At 40.7% G+C, this 20,931-nt stretch overlaps 1 protein-coding gene across 3 annotated transcripts in view; it reads left to right on the forward strand.

Annotated features, from left to right (window-relative positions):
* The window catches only part of galnt11 (UDP-N-acetyl-alpha-D-galactosamine:polypeptide N-acetylgalactosaminyltransferase 11 (GalNAc-T11)), a 79,782-nt gene that overhangs the window by 2,557 nt on the left and 56,294 nt on the right, over positions 1-20,931 (forward strand). For 2 of the 3 annotated variants that reach the window (XM_055664000.1, XM_055664014.1), the window contains exon 2: positions 6,010-6,074. The gene's annotated coding sequence lies outside the window, so the exon portion shown is untranslated. Of the gene's footprint in view, positions 1-6,009; positions 6,075-7,575; positions 7,596-20,931 lie in introns of those variants that run through there. The other variant, XM_055664023.1, reaches the window with a different exon arrangement.

Raw genomic sequence — 20,931 nt, forward strand, 5'->3', positions numbered from 1 at the left:
AATTAGAATCCAAAATGGATGACCCCACTTTCAATACTGAACTCCATTGTCATAGTTTTCACCACTCCTAATTTGCTAATGCCGTTTCTCAATTTTCTGTTTCCATCTACACTACTTAATGCATAAGGGTGTTGATCCAAAATGTCACCTATCCATATTCTCTAGAGACGCTTGACCCACTGAGTTACTTCAGCATTTTATATTTCTTTTGTAAATCAGCATCTGCAGTTACTTGTTATTACAATATTTACTGTCAGCTTAATGTCATTAAAAGGTTTTATTGGTTTGGGAACAGCTCTACCCAAGTCTGCGAGAAATTGCAGTGAGTTGGGGATGTAGCCCAGTCCGTCACACAAACCAGGCTCTCCACCTCTGACTCCATGAGCACTTCACGCTACCACGGAAACGCAGCCAACATAATCAGAGACTTGTCCCACCTTCTCCCTGCTCTTTTTGGGCAGATCCCCTCTGTTATCAGGATTCCGAATCGTCCTTCCGTAAACTAGGGTACTGTCCGATTCACCTCTACCCAAATGTGGACATTGGACTTTGTCTATGGAACTGGTGCGCTACAATGCTGAAAATTATGTTCTTCACTCTATATCTTCCCCTTTGCTCTACCTATTGTACTTGGGTTTGGCTTGATTACATTTAAGTAGTGTATTGTCTGAATTGATTAGATAGCATGCAAAACGAAGCTTTCCACTACGTCAGTGCATAATATCATGAACAGTACCCAAGAAACCCAGTGACTTTCCTTTACTTGGATCCATCTCTTATCCAAGGCTAACATTAGTGATAAAATTACAGGATGTGAACATCAATGCCCTCTACTAATACAACATTTCAGAAGTAAACTTTCAATTACACTTGCATGCCTCAATCTATTCTCAAACAAGCATTACACTCTAAGTGCTATCCCCAGGAACATTTAAAGACTATCAATGCTGTTTGAGGAAGAATGCTCCAAAGTATATTGCCACATGTACAAAATTGTTGAAAACAGCAAAGTGATGTTGGTGTCAGACTGGCTTGACACGTCTGGGAATCAGTATTAAATGTGGGGTCATCTCTCTGGCTTAAATAGGTGATGTATAGGCAATGTTTTGGCTCGGGACCCTTCAGACTGAAAGGTCAGAATGGGAAAGGGCGTTAAAATGGTCAACTAACAGTGGGAAATTGTCTAATAATCCAGTTACCGTGTTCGAGAGGCATTAGCAGCATAGACTCTTTGTACTTCCTGTTGGATGTGTTTATTGTACTGATGGTTATGTAAAGAATGAAGTGTTAATATGATCAACTGGAATTGGTTCCAGCCTAATGAATTGCCACGTATAAAATTATTGAAAACAGTGAAGTGATCATGGATGTAAGACTGGCTGTTAGAAACACTAAGATCTCTGTTGTTCACACTTCCTCGCTTCAGTGAGGCTGTGCTAGCACGTTTCATTTTATCGTGCAAACAAGCATTAGTACATAGATTCTTTATTTATGTATCTTTTTTTCTCGGCTTCCCATTATTTTTTAAGATTGGTTGCTGATTAGGTCGATATGAAGGATAGATGTGACTGAAAAGTAGTGCCCTAAAATATTTTTGGGGAATATTTTGTGAAAAATCCGTGAAAATGACTGAATAAACTGGAGATGGTTGATTGCATTCTACTTTAAAAAAATGTATTCATTGGCATTCCTCTCGGCAGAACAAATTTTCATGATCATCAAACTAATTCAAACTGTTCTAGCAGTTGGATATTTCTATGGTATTATAGTATTAAGATGGTACGGTACAAAACAAACTACTTTTTGCATCATGTACTATCTATGATGTAATCACTACCATCAATTTGTCATTTAAAAATCGTATAAATTAAGTTATTATCTAGATATGTGACATTTTAACCTTTGAATTACTTTGTGCTAACGTTCATATTTCATAACTCTTTTATTCTCCCTTCTACCAAACAAAAAATGAGACTTATTTGACATAGCATCTATATCTATATCCTGCAAATGATGGCTTGGGTGTGGCTAGTGTGTGGCTTGAAGTTAAAAGGCATTACTTACTGCAAATGGGGGCGTGGGTGCATTGGCTTGAAGTTGAAAGGCACTACTTACTGCAAATTGTGGCTTGAAGTTGAAAGGCACTACTTACTGCAAATGGTTGCTTGGGAGCTTTGGTTTGAAGTTGAAAGGCACTACTTACTGCAAATGGTGGCTTGGGAGCTTTGATTTGAAGTTGAAAGGCATTACTTCCTGCAAATGATGGCTTGGGTGTGGCTTGAAGTTGAAAGGCACTACTTACTGCAAATGGTGGCTTGGATGCAATGGCTTGAAGTTAAAAGGCATTACTTACTGCAAATGGGGGCGTGGGTGCATTGGCTTGAAGTTGAAAGGCACTACTTACTGCAAATTGTGGCTTGAAGTTGAAAGGCACTACTTACTGCAAATTGTGGCTTGAAGTTGAAAGGCACTACTTACTACAAATGGTGGCTTGGGTGATTGGGCTTGAAGCTAAAATGTACGACTGCAAATGCACTTACTTCCTGTTTGCACTGTATATTGATTTTAGATAAAACGCTACCACTTACAGCTGTGATTTTTGGCCATCTTACTCGGCCCCCCTCCGCTGAGCAGGTGCAGAGAATTCTTCCCATCAATGAAAAATAAAAGTGTTATTAGTATTTTTTTTAATGTTGAGAATCTCTCTCCTGTCAATCACGCCATGAAAGCCACACCTTTTCCTGTGGGGGGGGGAGGGGTTATAAAACCCGGAAGTGTGGGTGTGGCTCGGTCTCTGCATGATGGGGGAGGGAGAGGTCACGACTCTGAGCTGTGAATCAACTGAACACACTGAATGTCTACTGAAGTGTGAGTTTGGTGTTTTGTGTGGTTTTATGGTGGTTTCACCCTGCATGAAATGGTATGAAGCTGCATTTGAATTTGGTGGCCTTGCACCCTGCTTGAAATGGAATAAAACTGCACTTGAATTTGGTGGCCTTGCACCCTGCTTGAAGTGGAATGAAACCACTTGAATTTGGCGGCATTGCATCCTGCTTGAAGTGGTATGAAACTGCACTGAATTTGGTGGCCTTGCACCCTGCTGAAAGTGGCATGAAACTGCACTTGAATTTGGTGGCCTTGCACCCTGCTTGAAGTGGTAGGAAACTGCACTTGAATTTGGTGGCCTTGCACCCTGCTCAAAGTGGTAAGAAATTGCACTTGAATTTGGTGGCCTTGCACCCTGCTTGAAAAGGAATTTCAAGGAATAGTCATGAGTCAACTGCCAGCCCACCAGCCGTGAGTGAGCTGCCAGCAGATCAGGCTTGAGGGACTGAACTGCCACCCCAAGAACCCATACCAGCACTCCAGAAAGCCACCCTACTGGCCACCAATATTGGAATTGGTGGAGAGGTGGAATATTGCGTCGGGAGACCATCCCTCCCGTGTGAACATAGGACCCAACGGGTCCCACTTAGTCTAGTATCTATATTACTAAAAGTCTGTTCTTGACCAGTTTTGGCCATCTATGCTGCGATTTCCGAGAGAACGCCGCCACCTACGGCCGTCATTTTTGGCCACCTCGCTCAGAGCCCCCCTCCGCCATATGAGTGCGGAGGATTTTTTCCGTCCATGAAAAATGAGAGAGATATTAATGTTTTTACAAAATTTCCCCTTCTCTCTGCTGCTGGAGGGACTATAAAACCAGGAAGTGTCGTGCCTCACTCAGTCTCTGCCAGACCCAGGAAGCGAGAGGGTCACGGCTCTCTGAGCTGCGAATAACACTGAATGCACGTCTACTCCACAGTGAGTCCCCTCGATGCGGCTGTAAAGTGGCTGCAGCCTTTTTTTAAAAGTTTGTGTTCACAAAATGAATTTTGGTTGTTGGGTGTCTGAAGCCCAATTGTTTGCCTCGCCTTTTTTAACAAGTTTGCGTACACAAAATGAATTTTGGTTGTTGGGTGTCTGCAGCCCAATTGTTTGCCTCACCTTTTTTAACAAGTTTGTGTTCACAAAATGAATTTTGGTTGTCGGGTGTCTGCAGCCCAATTGTTTGCCTTGGCTTGGCTTTTAAAATCATTGCAACAGTTGGATGTCTATACTAGCCCTCTGGAAAACAGTACCTACGGCCTGCAACACCCATACTAGCGCAACAGACAGCTGGCGCCCCCCACTGGCAAGCAATATTGGAATTGGTGGAGAGGTGGAATATTGCGTTGGTGACCAGCCCACCCCTGTGATGCTGGGACCCAATGGGTTCCACTTAGTCTAGTATTGTCTAAATGTAATAAACATGAACTGGGTCTTCTCCATTGCCAGTGAGGCTGCGTGCAAATTGGAGAAACAGCACCTTATATTTTGCTTAGGTAACTTATAACCCAGCAGTATGAATGAAGGATTCTCCAATTTTAGGTAACTTCTACAAGCACCACCCTTACGTCCCTCTTTTCCTTCCTCCCCGCCCCCACCCCCCAAAAGTTTGTTAACCAGCTCTGTTTGCAACAATGTATCCTTCTTAGTCACAGAGTGATACAGTATGGAAACAGGCCCACCTTGCCCACACCGGCCAACAATGTCCCAGCTACACTAGTCCCACTTGCCTGCGCTTGGTCCATATCCCTCCAAACCTGTCCTATCCATGTATCTGTCTAACTGTTTCTTAAACAATGGGATAGTCCCAGCTTCTACTACCTCCTCTGGCAGCTTGTTCCAGACACCCATATTAATTCATGGAAAAAGTTACCCCTTGGATTCCTATTAAATCTTTTCCCCCTAACCTTGAACCTATGTCCTCTGGTCCTCGATTCCCGTACTCTGGGCAAGAGACTCTGTACATCTACCTGATCTATTCCTCTCATGATTTTGTACACCTCTATAAGATCATCCCTCATCCTCCTGCACTCCATGGAATAGAGACCCAGCCTACTCAACCTCTCCCAAAAGCCCACACCCTCTATTCCTAGCAACATCCTCATAAATCTTTTCTGAACCCGTTTAAGCTTGACAATATCTTTCCTATAACGGTGCCCAGAACTGAACAATATGCTAGATGTGGTCTCACCAACATCTTATACAACTGCAACATGACCTCCAACCTTCTATACTTAATACTCTGACTGATGGCCAAAGTGCCAAAAGCCTTTGTGACCACCTTTTCTACCTGCGACTTGACCTTCAAGGAAGCATGTACCTGTACTCCTAGACCCCCCTGCTCTACAACACTACTCGGAGGCCTACCATTTACTGTGTAGGTCCTGCCCTTGTTCGATGTACCAAAATGTAATATCACACTACTCTGTATTAAATTCCATCAACCAATCCTCAGCCCTCTTGGCCAAATCGATCCAGAGTCTCCTGCAATCTTTCACAATCATCTTCACTATCTGCAAGACCACTAACTTTTGTATCATTAGCAAACTTGCTAATCTTGCCCTGTATGTTCTCATCCAAATCACTGTCTCACACCTGTCTCTAGCCAACTATCAGCCTATCAGGGAACCTATGTAGGAAAGAACTGCAGATGCTGGTTTAAACTGAAGATAGACACAAAAAGCTGGAGTAACTCAGCGGGACATGCAGCATCTCTGGAGAGAAGGAATAGGTGACGTTTCGGGTCGAGACCAGTCTGAAGAGAGTCTTGACCCGAAACATCACCCATTCCTTCTCTCCCGAAATGCTGCCTATCCCGCTGAATCACTCCCACTTTTGTGTCTATCAGGGAACCTGCTTGCCTGAGGTCACATATTGACGGCCCTGATATGTCCTAGTTTTTACTTGCTTCCACCCCATTACCAAGTCAGTCTGAAGCAGAGTCCTGAACCGCAACATCACCTATCCATCTTCTCCAGAGATGCTGACTGACCTGCTGTGTTACTCCAGTATTTTCTGTCTTATTTATGGCACATTGTCTGTTCTCTTAGAAATGATATCACGTGCAGTATTCTATCTTAAATGGTCCTTGAGCTTTGTTGGATGAGATGATCTGATAAATACAGTTTTTCTTTCTTTTAGATGAAAAAGACATTCAATGGGCTTGATGCTATTTGATGGGATGAAATGCAATATACAATGCAGGGGTAAGTTCTGTCATTATTTTGATATGTCGGCTTTTCCCTATGTTTACATAATTTGTTTTTGGGTATCTAAAATTCAATTAATCATGTAAATAATATTTACTGGATTCTATTACGCTAATCGTATTACTTGTAGTGGACAAATTTACCAGCAGTTAAATGAGTCATGAAGGACTGAATTTGTTGTGACTAATGACAGTTGTGTCATTGCCTGCAAGTGAAGAGAAATAAACTTATGTAATTATTGTTTTTAAAAGTTTATTTACGTAAGTGTGTATAAACAAAAATGTTGCTCCTTTGTTCAAGATCACAGTACATTTCAGTGCTATTGCTACTTACTTTGAATATTAAATTGCTTTAATATTGAATGTGGTATTTACATTTCACCTGATCCTACATTTTGCTAAAACACTTGCTAAACTATAGGAAAATAATATCTGAAGTTCAATTGCATATTTAATATATCCACAATGTACTTAGAATTGCAACATTTGAGGACAGGCAGCCCATTACAAAAGTATAAGTTATGTAACGGCTAATCTTAAATATCCCACAATCGATATTAAATCAATTAAAAAATTAATCACGCTACAGTAAAAAAATGTAATTGCACAGTGCTATATGGAGTTGACGTGTTTCTGTCCTCCCCTGAGCTACTCCACTTATTAATATGATTTTCTGCTTCTTATACTGGGGTACTACTCCATCTCGAGTTTAGTTCCGTGAGCAGCAGAATGATTTGTCGAGACATGAGAGACTGCAGACGATGGATTCTTGAGTAAAACACAAGAATGGGGGGGGGGGGGGGGGGGGGGGGGAGTGATTTTTTGAGCAGGTTAATGAGCAACTTGACTGCTAAAAGCAAAAGTGCGAAAGTAACTCAGCAGCAGCTGTGGAGGGAATGCGCGGGTGATGTTTCGGGTCAGGACCCTACTGCAGCCTGGCTTGCTTAGTTACTGCAGTACTTTGTGTTTTGCTCAATATTTTAGCATCAGCAATTCCTTTACTGATATTTTCTGTTATTTTAGCATTGATTTGTGTTTGCATTTGAGTGACGATTTAAGAATATGGGCTGCACAATTAACTTAAAAATAAATCACTACAGATGTTTGAAATCCAAAATGAAAACATAAACTACTGAAAATACTTGGTAGATCAAGCACAGTCTGTGGTTTAAAAAAAAGTAGAATTAAAGTTTCTGGTTGGCATTGCATCTGATCAGTTCTGACCCAACTGTATTTTCCATTGATAGGAGCCAATGAACTAGTGTTAAAAGATACAGATTAACGTTAGCAATGCTTGAAAACTGTTTGTGGTGTATATTATTGAGGTATGCAATATTTTGGCATGTTGTAATCGTTTAAGAAGACCCGAGATGAAAATCATATCTGATTATTTGTCCGTTGCTTTTAAAGAAAGATTTCTAAAAGGATGCTGTGCTGATGATGTAACTTGTGCTTCTCTGAGATTGAAGTTGAGGATTATTGTAAGATGTACGTGAGGACGAGCTTTATTTTGAACTTGGTAGGAAAATGGATTACTATTTTGCTGCACCGTTTTAGTACAAAATGTTAACTTTGACATTAGAAGTATGTTAAAATATAAGAAGCATAGTCAGAATCTTTTCCTCATGTTAGAAATATCAAAAACCAGATGACATAAATTTAAGATGCGATGAAGGAATTTTATAGGGAGATTGAGGGGAAAGGTTTTACATTGATAACTGGAACTTGATGTTATAGGATATGATGTGATTGGATACAAACACTACTTGTCAGAGACATTTAGATAGGCACCTTAATTGGCAAGATATAGAAAGACAGAGCTAATGTAGATTCATGAGATCACTAGAGATGGCGAGAAAGGTCAGCATGGACGTGACGGTCCAAAGGGTCCATTTCTGTTCTGCACAGTTCTGAATGATTAACCTATCACAATGAGTGTTACACATTAGGAGGTGAAATACGGGTGGTTGGAAATTGTTCAGTATCTTAGATCTTTGCATGTTCTTTGTGAGCTCATCTCCCCCCCCCCCCCCCCCCCCCCCCCCCCCCCCCCACCCCCCCCCCAAAAACAGGTTGACAGTCCATACAGTGACCTATATCGGGATAAAGATGGTTTAGCCTTCGTTCTTGTATGGGTAATGATGAGACCTGGATGTTTTGTATTTCATTGCTTTGTCTCATTTTCAGAATGCTCAAGAATTTTTATTTCTGTGAAGATATAGTCAACTTTGATCTATCAGAATGCCCTTAACTTTACAGATTAACTGCTTTTCATTTTTGTTTGGTCTGTGAGTTTCTGTGTATTGGTTGCTCCTTATGTAAATCTCATGATAATGAATTGAAACAGTTTCAAGGTCTTTCAAACTTCTGTTTCTATCTATGTGCAGTAAACTTGTTATTACGGATCTCTTTGCAATGGATCTCAGTTATAGCAGACTGCACTTTTAGAACACAGGCTGCTAGTTACACTGCGGAGGCCATTGAAATTAACAAGCTATTGAAATTGACAATCAACACTTGACTCGATTGAACAATGTAACAAACAGCCTTTAATAATAATAATAATACATTTTATTTATGGGCGCCGTTCAAGAGTCTCAAGGACACCTTACAAAAAATTTAGCAGACAGAGGAAAAACATGTAAGGGGAATGAAATAAATAGTAGAGACATGACTAGTACACAAAGTAAAGACAGAATACAATTCAAAACACAATATGAGGCAATTAGTGCACAGATGAAAAGGGAGGGGGACGTGGGGCTAAGGATAGGCAGAGGTGAAGAGATGGTCTTGAGGCGGGACTGGAAGATGGTGAGGGACACGGAATTGCGGATCAGTTGGGGGAGGGAGTTCCAGAGCCTGGGAGCTGCCCTGGAGAAGGCTCTGTCCCCAAAACTGCGGAGGTTGGACTTGTGGATGGAGAGGAGACCGGCTGATGTGGATCTGAGGGACCGTGAGGGTTGGTAGGGGGAGAGGAGGTCAGTGAGATATATGGGGGGGGGTGGAGGGCTTTGTGGTGAGGATCAGGATTTTGTAGGTGATCCGGTGGGAGATGGGAAGCCAGTGAAGTTGTTTGAGGACTGGAGTGATGTGATGCCAGAATTTGGTGTGGGTGATGAATCGGGTGGCTGCGTTCTGGACCAGTTGGAGTCGGTTGATGTAGGTGGAGCTGATGCCAAGGAGAAATGAGTTGCAATAGTCCAGTCGGGAGGAGATGAAGGCATGGATGAGTCTTTCAGCAGCGGGAGGTGTGAGAGAGGGTCTGAGTTTGGCGATGTTGCGGAGATGAAAGAAGGAGGTTTTAACTTTAGTATTTTAACTTAATGTAAATACATTTTTAGCTGTTAATGAACTTTGTACATTTGGCAGGTTTGGCAGGTTAGTGTCTTTGGAAGGTGATGCGGAGTTAATATTTAAGGTCAATGTCCTTTCACACTGAAGTCATGACTACTCTGATTGTAATTTCACTTGCACATTTTAGACATCCTGCAGTCCTTCTTTCACTTCGTTGCTTATCATGAATTACCTCACCCCTAAAAATATTTTTTAAAACTGTTTGGAACCCTTTGAGGAAGAGAGCTCAAAAGAATCACAAACCTCTAGGAAAAGAACTTGTTTTATCTGTGCTAAATGTAGAAGCATAGACATAGAAAATAGGTGCAGGAATTTGCCATTCGGCCCTTTGAGCCAGTACTGCCATTCAATATGATCATGGCACGCCCAGGAATTTGAAGTTATTGCCCTCTCCACCATTGTCCCATTGATATGAACAGGATTGTGGGTCCTCATCCTTCCCCTACCAAAGTCCACAATCAGTTCCTTGGTCTTACTGATGTTGAGAGCCAGGTTGTTGTGCTCTCGTTGAAATGTATAGCTTCCTGAAAATGCAAACACAGGTAGACAGAGTAGGCAACGGTAGAGTTGCTGCCTGACAGCGCCCGAGCCCTGGGTGTAATCCTGACAATGGGTGCTGTCTGCATGGAGTTTGTATGTTCTCCCTGTGACCGAGGGTTTTCTCCAGGCGCTTGGTTTGCCTCCCACACTCCCAAGATGTGCCGGTTTCCAGGTTAATTGGTTTTGGTAAGTTGTAAAAATTGTCCTTAGTGTGTTTAGGTTAGTGTATGGGATGATCACTGGTCAGCACGGTCTCGGTGGGCCGAAGTGTCTGTTTCCACGCTGAATCGTTAAAAATAGTTCTCTCACCAGCCACAGCTTTGAAGGTATTAGCATGAAATCCATCAGGAACTGGAGACTTTTCGGCATGCTGCTCCAATAATTTATTCACCACCACTTCTGCGGTCCTTGTAATTTTCTGGAGTTCCTCCCTCTTCTGCAGTTGTTTATTTCTGCAATGTTACCTGCACCTTCCATGGTAATTCATCTACTACCAACTCCTTGTTTCCATTATTACTTCCGCAGACTTGTTTTCTATCGGACCACTGTACTTTATAAACTTGTCTTTAAATATCAACAGAAGCACCTACTGTCCAAATTTGTTTCATACTTGCAACTAGCTATCACGTATCCCAATTTTCCCATAGTTTTTTTTCATATTTTATTCTGCACAATCTTCTAACCTTTGCACAAATGTATCCTTTATCTTTAAATTTTATACCACCGAACCTTTTAGGTGAACTGTGTATGGTTAATCCTCCCCTGTTCTTTTTATGTTGGACTGTACAAATTCTCTGTTTTCTGAAAGATCCCTAAAAATATCTGCCAGAGCATATTAATTCCCTATATTCCAGTTTCATTTAGCTGTGTTCACGAATACGAGCTCTGCTTTCATAATTCCCATTATTGAAGTTGAATCTACTGGTCTTGATGTGCCCTTCTCTCCCCCAAGCAAATATAAAATCCAATTGTATGATTGCTGCTGTCACAGGGCACCCTTGCAATGACAAAAAACCACAATCGATCGATCGATCAATCAATCAATCAATCAATCAATCAATTCTGAGCGGCACACTGGTGCAGCTGGTAAAGCCGCTGCCTCACAGACCCTGAGACCCGTGTTCGAACCTGACCTCGGGTGCTGTCTGTATGGAGTTTGCATGTTCTTCCTGTGAGTGTATGGGTTTCCTCCAGGAGCTGCAGTTTCCTGCCACATGCCAAAGACGTGCAGGTTAATTGGCCTCTTGTAAATTGCCCCTAGTGTGCAAGGAGTGGACGAGTAGGTTAGGCAACAGAACTAGTGTGAACTAGCGATTGATTGATGGACAGTGTAGACTTTGTGGGCCGAATAACCTGTTTCCATGCTTTATCTCTAAAGTAAATTTCATGTTGTTGCATGTTGCCAAATCTAGAAAATTCTGTTCTGCGTTGGTTCCAGAAATTACTCTTTTGGGAAACTGATCTTGATGTTTGTTTTATTAAGCAGCAACCTGGAGAACACATGGACACTTGAATTCCTTGGGGAGGAAATATGTTACATAATGCTGGAAAAAAATAGAATAGATTTTTTTTAGGCAAACATCTCTGATATCCATGCATACTTTGCTATAAAATTCACCCAGTCATCTACTTAATGTTAGTTGTACTTACTGCTTGGAAACATCTATTTGGTAGATTATTTCATGACATTGGATAAACGTTCTACCTAGCTTCCTTTCTTTTTTGTTTAAATAACATGTAAAAAGTTTCAAATTATTGTTCCTTTTGCTGATGCCTGCAACAATTTTCCCTTTTTGGTTTTTGGTGTTGTATTTCCTTTAATATATTTGGATAGCTATATCAATAGGAAGTGTTAGAGGGCCAAATATGGGCATATAGGCCTAACACAGAATGCCAACTTGGCATGGACAGCGTGGTCTGAAGGGCTCATTTCCATTCTACATATCTATAACTATGAATTTAAAGTCTGTTTTCCAAAGAAGCCTTAATTTCATAAGTTCTCCTGAACCGTTATGGGTAAATATCCTTTTATAAGATACAGCCAGATTCATTTTTCAATTGTTCCTTCCTAAACAATCATCTGTTACATTCAGGGTGTCATCAGCACAGTAATCACATATTATCAAGTTGACAATAGCTGATTGCAACAACTTGAAACCTGACTGCCTCAAGGCAGCACCACCTTAAAAATTGCTAATTGAAATTCCAGATAAATGGAGTAGCTTGATAAGAGATGTCTGTTCTCTCAGACATTCTGATAATTGTAAGGGTAATGAAAAAGGTTCTGTATTGTCTAATAATCGAGGCCAGTGTAGCTTTGTCTCAAGGCGATAACAGATACAATTATCTGCAGTTGAAAGATCAAACCCAAGTCCTGGTTTTATTAAGGTATAAAACTGCAGCCGTCTTTGTTCTGATTTTAGTATTGAAGGAAAAACTAGTTGTATGAAGAATATGTCTACTGCTTTGTCAATGGTACATCTGTATTTCTATTTATGAATAGATTCATTTTGCAGCAGCAAGTTAACACTCAATTTCTATGCTCTATTCCTCACAGATAGGCCTTTATATTCAGCAGAATCTGTGCTTGTAATGTTTCCACTATGTCATTGATACATTTAAAGACACAAAGTGCTAGAGTAACTCAGCGGGTCAGGCAGCAATAGGTTGAAACGGGTTGGGGACTTTTTGATAGTCAGATGGTGGACAAAGGCCAGAGATGAAAAGATAAAAGAAGTGTGACAAAAAAGAGTTGCGAATGTGAAGATAGAGGGATAAAGATGTACATTTCAACGTTTGAAAAAAAAATAGTTGTATGAAGAATATGTCTACTGCTTGGGACATCTGTAACTCAAAGTGTAGAGTATACTCAGCGGGCTTGTCCACTATGTCATTGCAGCAATAGGTTGAAAACGGGTTGGGGGGGCTTTTTGATAGTCAGATGGTGGACAAAGGCCAGAGATGAAAAGATAAAAGAAGTGTGACAAAAAAGAGTTGCGAATTGTGAAGATAGAGGGATAAATGTAGTTGGAGGAGGAGGGGAGAAATGGGTGTGCAGGTGGGGCACAAAGGACGGAGGGGGTGCGGAAAAGGGAGCAGGAGAGGAATTTTGTTGCCACCTAAAATTGGATGTCCATACCGTTGGATTGTAAGTTACCCAAGTGGTAACTGTCCTGGACCTGCTCCACGGCCAGAGTGAGGCTACATATTAATTGGAGGTACAAACATCTCGTATTCTAATTTTAGGTAACTTTACAAAACTCTCCGCCTCACCCCTTCCACCTGAATTTCTTCCTCTAATTTCACAATTTGCAACTCTTCAATCCCTTTCTCACAACTTCTGTCTTTTCATCTCTGGCCTTTGTCTTCCATCGGCCTATCAAAATCCCCCCACGCTTGTATCAACCTATTACCTATCAGGCTTTGTCATGGCCTTCCTCTCTTCCAGCTTTCATTCCACCCAACAATCAGTCCGAAGAAGGATCCCAACCCAAAAGTTCCAGAGCAATGCTGCCTGGTCTGCTGAGTTACTCCACCACCTTGTCTTTTTTTAAATTATAAACAGCATCTGCAGTTCCTTGTTACTTCATTCGTGCATTTGTTTTATACAGCTGTATTTTCAAGCAAAGGATTTTATCAATTTCTTGACTTCTATTCTATGTGCTATAGATTGGTTTAATTTAGAGATACAGCATGATAATAGACTGAGACCGCGCCGACCAGCGATTCCTGTACACTCGGACTATCCTAAACATTAGGAATAATTTACAATTCTTAGCAAAGCCAATTAACCTACAAACCTTTACGTCTTTGGAGTGTTGGAGGAAACTGGAGCACCCGGGGAAAACCCACACAGTCACAGGGAGAACGTACAACTCCGCACAGACCGCACCCGTAGTCAGGATCAAACCTCGGTCTATGGCACTGTAACTCTATCGCTGCACCACCAGGCCGCCCTAGTGACTCAAGCAGCATCTGTGTAGGGAAATAGATCAGCAATCTGATTTATTTTATTTTTTCTCAAAGTTCCAGCAAATGCAGACTCTTGTTTCTGCATTTAACTACCTTGGCTTTCTTTGAGTCAATGTAGAGAATTAGAGGCTGAAAGGAAGAATGATATCAATATGAAGTAAGGTACAGAATTACCAATATCCACCTGAGTAAAATAGACTTGGATAGGAAAAAATATTAAACAGAATTTGAATTTATATCGTGCCCAAAATTGTTATAAATATGTGGTGCCCAGAATTGTTTACAATACTCCAAGTGAAGTCTAATCAAGATTTTGTTTAGCCATAGCAAAAGCGATTGGAGTAAAGTGCTCCCTTCCCCTTTATTCCAACCTTGAGAAATGTATCGGCATTCCATAGAAATGCTTTGATTATTCAGTGTTATTTTTATACCTCTGTGGCTTCTGTCTTTTTACCATTCAGTAAGTAGAAATTTGAGTGCAAACTAGATGACCTCGCGTAAGCCTACATTAGAATTCATTTGCCACAGATTTGCTCATTTGTTCAGTCATATCTCTTAGATATTGGATATTTCAAATTTCCTAGAACTTAAGAGATATCAGACTGCACTCACTTTTTCTAAGAGACATTGATTCGTAGTCACATCAATTATTATATTGTGAAAAGCTGAGTTAAGCTGTGAAATATTTGTGCAAAGTTAGTGAAAAACACAATAATTATCAAATTTTAATTAGTGATATTGATTACAATGAATTAGATTATATGAACTAAGTAATAATGAAGTAAGGTACAGAATTACCATATCCACCTGAGTAAAATAGACTTGGATATGAAAAAATATTAAACAGAATTTGAATTTATATCGTGCCCAAAATTGTTATAAATATGTGGTGCCCAGAATTGTTTACAATACTCCAAGTGAAGTCTAATCAAGATTTTGTTAGCAGAAGAGAAATTTGCTTTGATTATTCAGTGTTATTTTTTATACCTCTGTGGCTTCTGTCATTCAGTAAGTAGAAATTAGATGACCTCGCGTAAGCCTACATTAGAATTCATTTGCCACAGATTTGCTCATTTGTTCAGTCATATCTCTTAGATATTGGATATTTCAAATTTCCTAGAACAGTTCGGAACTTAAGAGATATCAGACTGCACTCACTTTTTCTAAGAGACATTGATTCGTAGTCACATCAATCATTATATTGTGAAAAGCTGAGTTAAGCTGTGAAATATTTGTGCAAAGTTTAATGTGAAAACACAATAATTTCATAAAAAGGTAGTTAAGAGTTGGAAAATTAACAGGATAGTGGTTCATTGTCAAAATAACAACCTGCATTGTTTAGATATTTAGATAATGTCAAGGTGATGGAAATTGGAACATGGAATCAGGCACTGCAATTCAATTAATTAATGTTCGTTATAATAAAATTTATCTTTAATCTGTGTAATTGATCAATTAGTGGATAGTACAGAAGCTAACAAAATTGTACAATTGATCCCCGCGGCATTCATTACACTTTCTAATGCTCGACAAAAATGCAATCTGAATGCCGGTTTTTTATGGTAATTGGGGTTATATAGGTTCCCTTTCACGAAGATAGATTGAGTAGCATCTTTTTCATTCTTTTGAGTTATAACCTAGGTTTTCAAGGAAAATGGAATTCTGTCTCCTTATATCTCGAGTTTTACAGCGCATGACAGGTATAATTTGAAATTACAAACATAATTTACCTGGCAGTCATAGCTTGAAAGCTGTCAGCAGAAGTTTTTGGTCAGTTTAATTAATCTAACAATGGCTGGTGCACTGTGTAATTTTCTCCACTGTCACTTTCATCTTGATTTAAAGAGGTTATTTTCAATGGTGTCGCTTTCTGTTGATTTAGTGATGGAAAAAGCTAATTTGACTGGGATGTAGGATAATGACACTGGTTATACATGCGAGTGATGCCATTATATTTAAATTGCCCAGCAACTAAAAGATTCCAGTTTCCTACTTGTTTTTGAATATAGAAATTAAACAAACTATAAGCGTACTGAGTCAAGTCAAGTGGGTTTAAACCGAAGATAGACACAAAAATCTGGAGTAACTCAGCGGGACGGGCAGCATCTCTGGAGAGAAAGAATGTGTGACTTTTCGGGTTGTGACCCTTCTTCAGACTCATGGTCTTCGGGACAATACTTTGGCTCAAAAAATTAATAAGTTTTACTGTGAGCAGTGATTGAGACTAATTTCAATTTTATCGCACCCTGTATTTAAATAGAAAGACCAAGTAGATGGGAGGGAATTAGCCATCCTATGGATTTAAATCCGTGACCATTAAACATTAAACATTGTTGCCAGCAGTGGGTTGAGGCATCGTTAGATTCTGGTGATAAGCAGCGGTGCATTATATAGCGGTGCCATTATTTGTACAATGACATTATGATCTTGATTGTTACAGTGACATTCTCAATCTATGTTTTCTTCTTAGATTGGGACTATGCTATTTCCAGCCATTTTGTTTTCTATGGTCTCCATATTTCTTGAGTTGTAAAGGTTTTCTGTATTTCATCATCTTGCTACTGTAGATTTTAACATGATTAGGCTGCTGTGGAAACCTATTGCTAAATTTAATTCCCCAAATGATTGCAACCCAATTCTTTAAGGTGCTGTTGCAAATCCACGAGGATTAAGTAACCCATTAAGGTTCCTGCACCTTCTATGTGGCAAGTTGTTGCCTTACAGCACCAGAAAGCCGGGATCAATCCTGATTATGGCTGTTGTCTGTATGGAGTTTATATATTCTCTCATTGACCGTGTGAGTTTTCTCTGGGTACTCTGGTTTTCTCCAACACTCCAAAGATGTACAGGTTTATAGGTTAATTGGCTTTTGTAAATTGTCCCCAGTATGTAGGATAGAACTAGTGTACAGAGTGAACGCTAGTTGGTGCTGACTCGGGCAGTTTCCACGCTGTATCTCTAAAGTCTAAAGATGTCACTTAACCTGCACTCACCCAGTTGATATCTGGAGGTTCACACCCAATAACTCCAAAATGAGTTCTGCCACCTTAATTTGTGGACGAGTCATAACCGTCCCCATAACTTAACTATTTTAAAACTTATAGAATTATGGTCACTGGTCCTTAAGTGACCACATTCCCTAAGAGAAGATCATGTGTTGTGTCCTATTTATATTGGTTAACAAATTCCTCACCATCTGTCTTCTGCATACTGGGTGACCCAGTTAATATTAGGAACATTGAAAGCTCCCATTAACGCTACACCATAATTCTTACAACTATCTGCAATTTCCCTGCATATCAAATCCTCTAATCCCTTCTAACTATGGAGGTGTGGGGGGTGGGACTACTCCATAATACTCTAATTCCCTCTGACTATTGGGGGAACTATCACTGAGGGGAATGGCCACAGGAGAATCCTATGTTGAGTGCCTGCTCCTCTCCACCTTTCCTCATGGTCATCCAGTCACCTGCTGCCTGCACTTTAGGTTTGACCACTCGATTAAAACTTTGATTAGTATGTCCAAATGTTTGTTTTAGTGTGTCTTGTGTGGGGGGTGGTGAGGGGGGAATAAGGGGGAAACCGCTTTGTCGCCTCCTCCACGGAGAGGCAACTTTTTCCATGTCGCCTCCCTCGCGGCCTAACACCAAGGATTGGTGCGGCTTTTCCCAGAGTCGGGCCCGGAGCTTCAGCAGCCAAGGATTGGTGCAGCTTTTCCCGATCGCTGGCCCGTGGACTGTTCAGCCTGAAGCCGCGGTCTGCGGAGCTTCTAGCCGCGGGCGTGGTGTCTGGAGCCTGGGATCCCTCGTTGGGGATCCCCAGAGGAGAAGAGCTCCAACCCGCGGCCTTCAACATGTTGAAGCCGCGGTCTGCGGAGTTTCTAGCCGCAGACGCGGCGTGGACGTACCACCCGGAGCGGGATCCCTTGCCGGGGATCCCTGGAGAAGACCTCCGACCGCCGGCCTGTGGCCTACTTCATCTTGAAGCTGTGGTCTCCGGAAGGAAAGCACCGATTCGGGACTTACCTTCCAGAAGAGTGGGCCTGTACATTTGGCCGCCCGCAGGGGCGGCTGCGGAAGTACATGTCCCCGACCACGGGGGAACAATGGAGGAGGACTGACTGTACTTTGTGCCTTCCACCACAGTGAAGAATGCTGTGGTGGATGCTTGCGTTAAATTTTATTGTGTATTGTATGTTCTTTTTTATTGTACCGCTGCTGGCAAATTAATTTCACTGCACCTTATTGTGTATGTGATGAATAAATCTGATTGATTGATTGACTGAAGAATAAAGTTTAAAAATCCTTACCTTTTCTTAGCTCCTCCTGAAGCCTCACAAGCCAAATCTTCAGTCATTATTACCTAAACACTGCACTTGTGACTTACACTCAACCACTTTCGCAATGACTTACACTCAACTACTTTCAATCCTCTTCCTAACTCCACAATCAGTTGGGGAAACTTTGTCCAATTTGCTTTAGGAAATTATTCAACCTGGTAGCAGTACCCATTCAACCCTATCATAGCAACGCTCCTCACATCATCAGAATAATCTTAACCTGCTGACCTCTTCTTCTAACTTCTCTGCTGGTGAAAAACGTTTTCACCTCCTTTATCAAAATTCCACTTAATGTAAAAGTTACTGCTTACCTTTACCTTTAATCATCTCTGCTGTGTGGAAAACAATACCAGTTTCCCTATACATCTGAATGTCTTTGGTTTTGCATGGTCCAATTATGTCCCTTTAAAATATCATTATATTATTTCCGAATTGTGGTGCACAGAATTCGTACTCTAGCTTTGGTCAGACCTATGCCTAATTATGATTAAAGTTTATAAATTGAATTTCAAATCTTACTGAATTAAACCGCAATGGCATTGTCTGCAAGCTGGCTTCTGAACTGCTGATCTGGTCACATGCCCAGGGTAAATCTACTAGGACTCATTAAAACAATTACCAGGAGATTTTTATTTTGTAAATTATTTTGGTTACTACTTCTAGTGAAACTTGTATTGGCTTCCAAGCAACCTAAACCCCAGTTAATATAGCAATAGAATGAATCCTCGGCAGCTACTGGATAATTATTAATTCAGTTGTTGCTCTCGTAATGTAGATTGTACCTTATTGGTGCTTTACAAATTAAAGCGAGACCTAAAGATTGTAAGAGGAGATCATTGCAAGATTGAAAATTATAATCTTCATTGTACAATTGTGGGCCAGATAAATTGGATCACAGGGTTTGAGCCAATATGATTTTTTTCATGTCCCCCCCCCCCCCCCCCAATAAAATAGATTAATGAATAGTGCACAATTTAATGCACTGATACATATGTATTTTCCTTCAGTCTATTGGGATTTAAAGGTCAGGGACATGGCTTGCATGTCATTGTGCTGCAGATGTAGAATGCTAATGAATTTCCGAGGACAGTCACATTTGTGAAGGATTCTTTATAATGCCTCTCAATTAATGGAGACAAAATGACCTTATTCCGAGGTCAAGAAGGGTCATGTATAATGATTGGTGCTGCTCTCTATATTTTTCTGGCGCCTTCAGCAGAATGGAGATCATTTCTAATCTTTTGATGGATGGAAGCTCTTCAGTGACTGGGCGGAGGTGGTTGAGACAAATTCTTGTGATTTCTTCACAGCATCAGGGCACAGAGGCCTCACCATAATTACCATGATCATGATCTTTCTTGAAGGTGGTTTCCACTTCACAGATGACACAACTTCATGAATTTGTGCATTAAATGCGGTGTGATTTTTTGTTGTTTTTGTTTTTTGTTGTTTTTTTGTTTAGAATGATTTAGTACTCTTGTACTGTACATTGTTTCTGAAACATAGATGGGTAGGTTGGTTCATCTCTGCTGCTTGTGAAGATAACCTAGTAAATAAACTTCCTCAACATAGTTAACTGTTGAAAGATCGCAATTGATGCTTTGTAGAATGAATATGAAGGAGGTACTTTCACCTGTTGCAATGCAGTATTGCTTGGTACGTCAGACATCTCAAATTCTCCTTCAATAGGAGTGGATGAGCTGCTTTGAATTGTTGCAACCTTTCTGTTTAAGGTATACCTCCATGCTCTTGCATGGCAAAATATAGGATTTAGGCCCATTGATGAAAAACGCATGTGTAGGAAGGAACTGCAGATGCTGTTTTAAAACGAAGATATATACAAAAGAGTCAAGAGACTAAGAGAGATTTTATTGGCATGTGTCCCAGATAGGACAATGAAATTCTTGCTTGCTACGGCACAACAGAATATGTAAACGTAATACAGAACAGGAGATAAAAGTTCAGTGTGTCTACATACCATAGACCATATATATTCACAATAAATAAACAGATAAAGTGCAATAGTAATAATAGACTGTTATTGTTGAGAGCTCGTTTGATGTTGTATTTAATAGCCTGATGGTTGTGGGGAAGAAGCTGTTCCTGAACCTGGATGTTCCAGATTTCAAGCTCCTGTACCTTCTTCCCGATGGCAGCGGAGAGATGAGTGTGTGGCCAGGATGGTGTGGGTCTTTGATGATGTTGGCTGCCTTTTTGAAGCAGCGCCTGCGATAGATGCTGGAGTAACTCCAGCTAAACTCCAGCTTAGCTCCAACTGAATTACTCCAGGTTGATGAGAAAGGGATGATCATTCGTTTCCAAATCAAATCGTTTCATTTGAGAAGGAACTTGCATTAGTGGTGTTCCTATGTTCATGTTGCTCTTGCAACGTGAACAGGTTGCGGGCCTGCAGCAACCTGAGATTACCTGTATCGGGGGCGCTCCAGTACTTCCAACATGTGGACTGGACTTGAACTAGGACTTTTTTTTCCATTGTAAAAGGTTTCAAAATATGAAGACTGGGCATTTATGAGTTATCCAAAAGAATTTCACTGTGCTCTTCATATGTGCCAATAAAGACCCATTGAACTTTTTTGACCTTAATCGTTAATTTGACTTCAGTGTACAGGGTATTTGCATTTGTGGCACA

Source organism: Leucoraja erinacea, chromosome 2, assembly GCF_028641065.1.
Source record: "Leucoraja erinacea ecotype New England chromosome 2, Leri_hhj_1, whole genome shotgun sequence".
NCBI lineage: Eukaryota > Metazoa > Chordata > Chondrichthyes > Rajiformes > Rajidae > Leucoraja > Leucoraja erinaceus.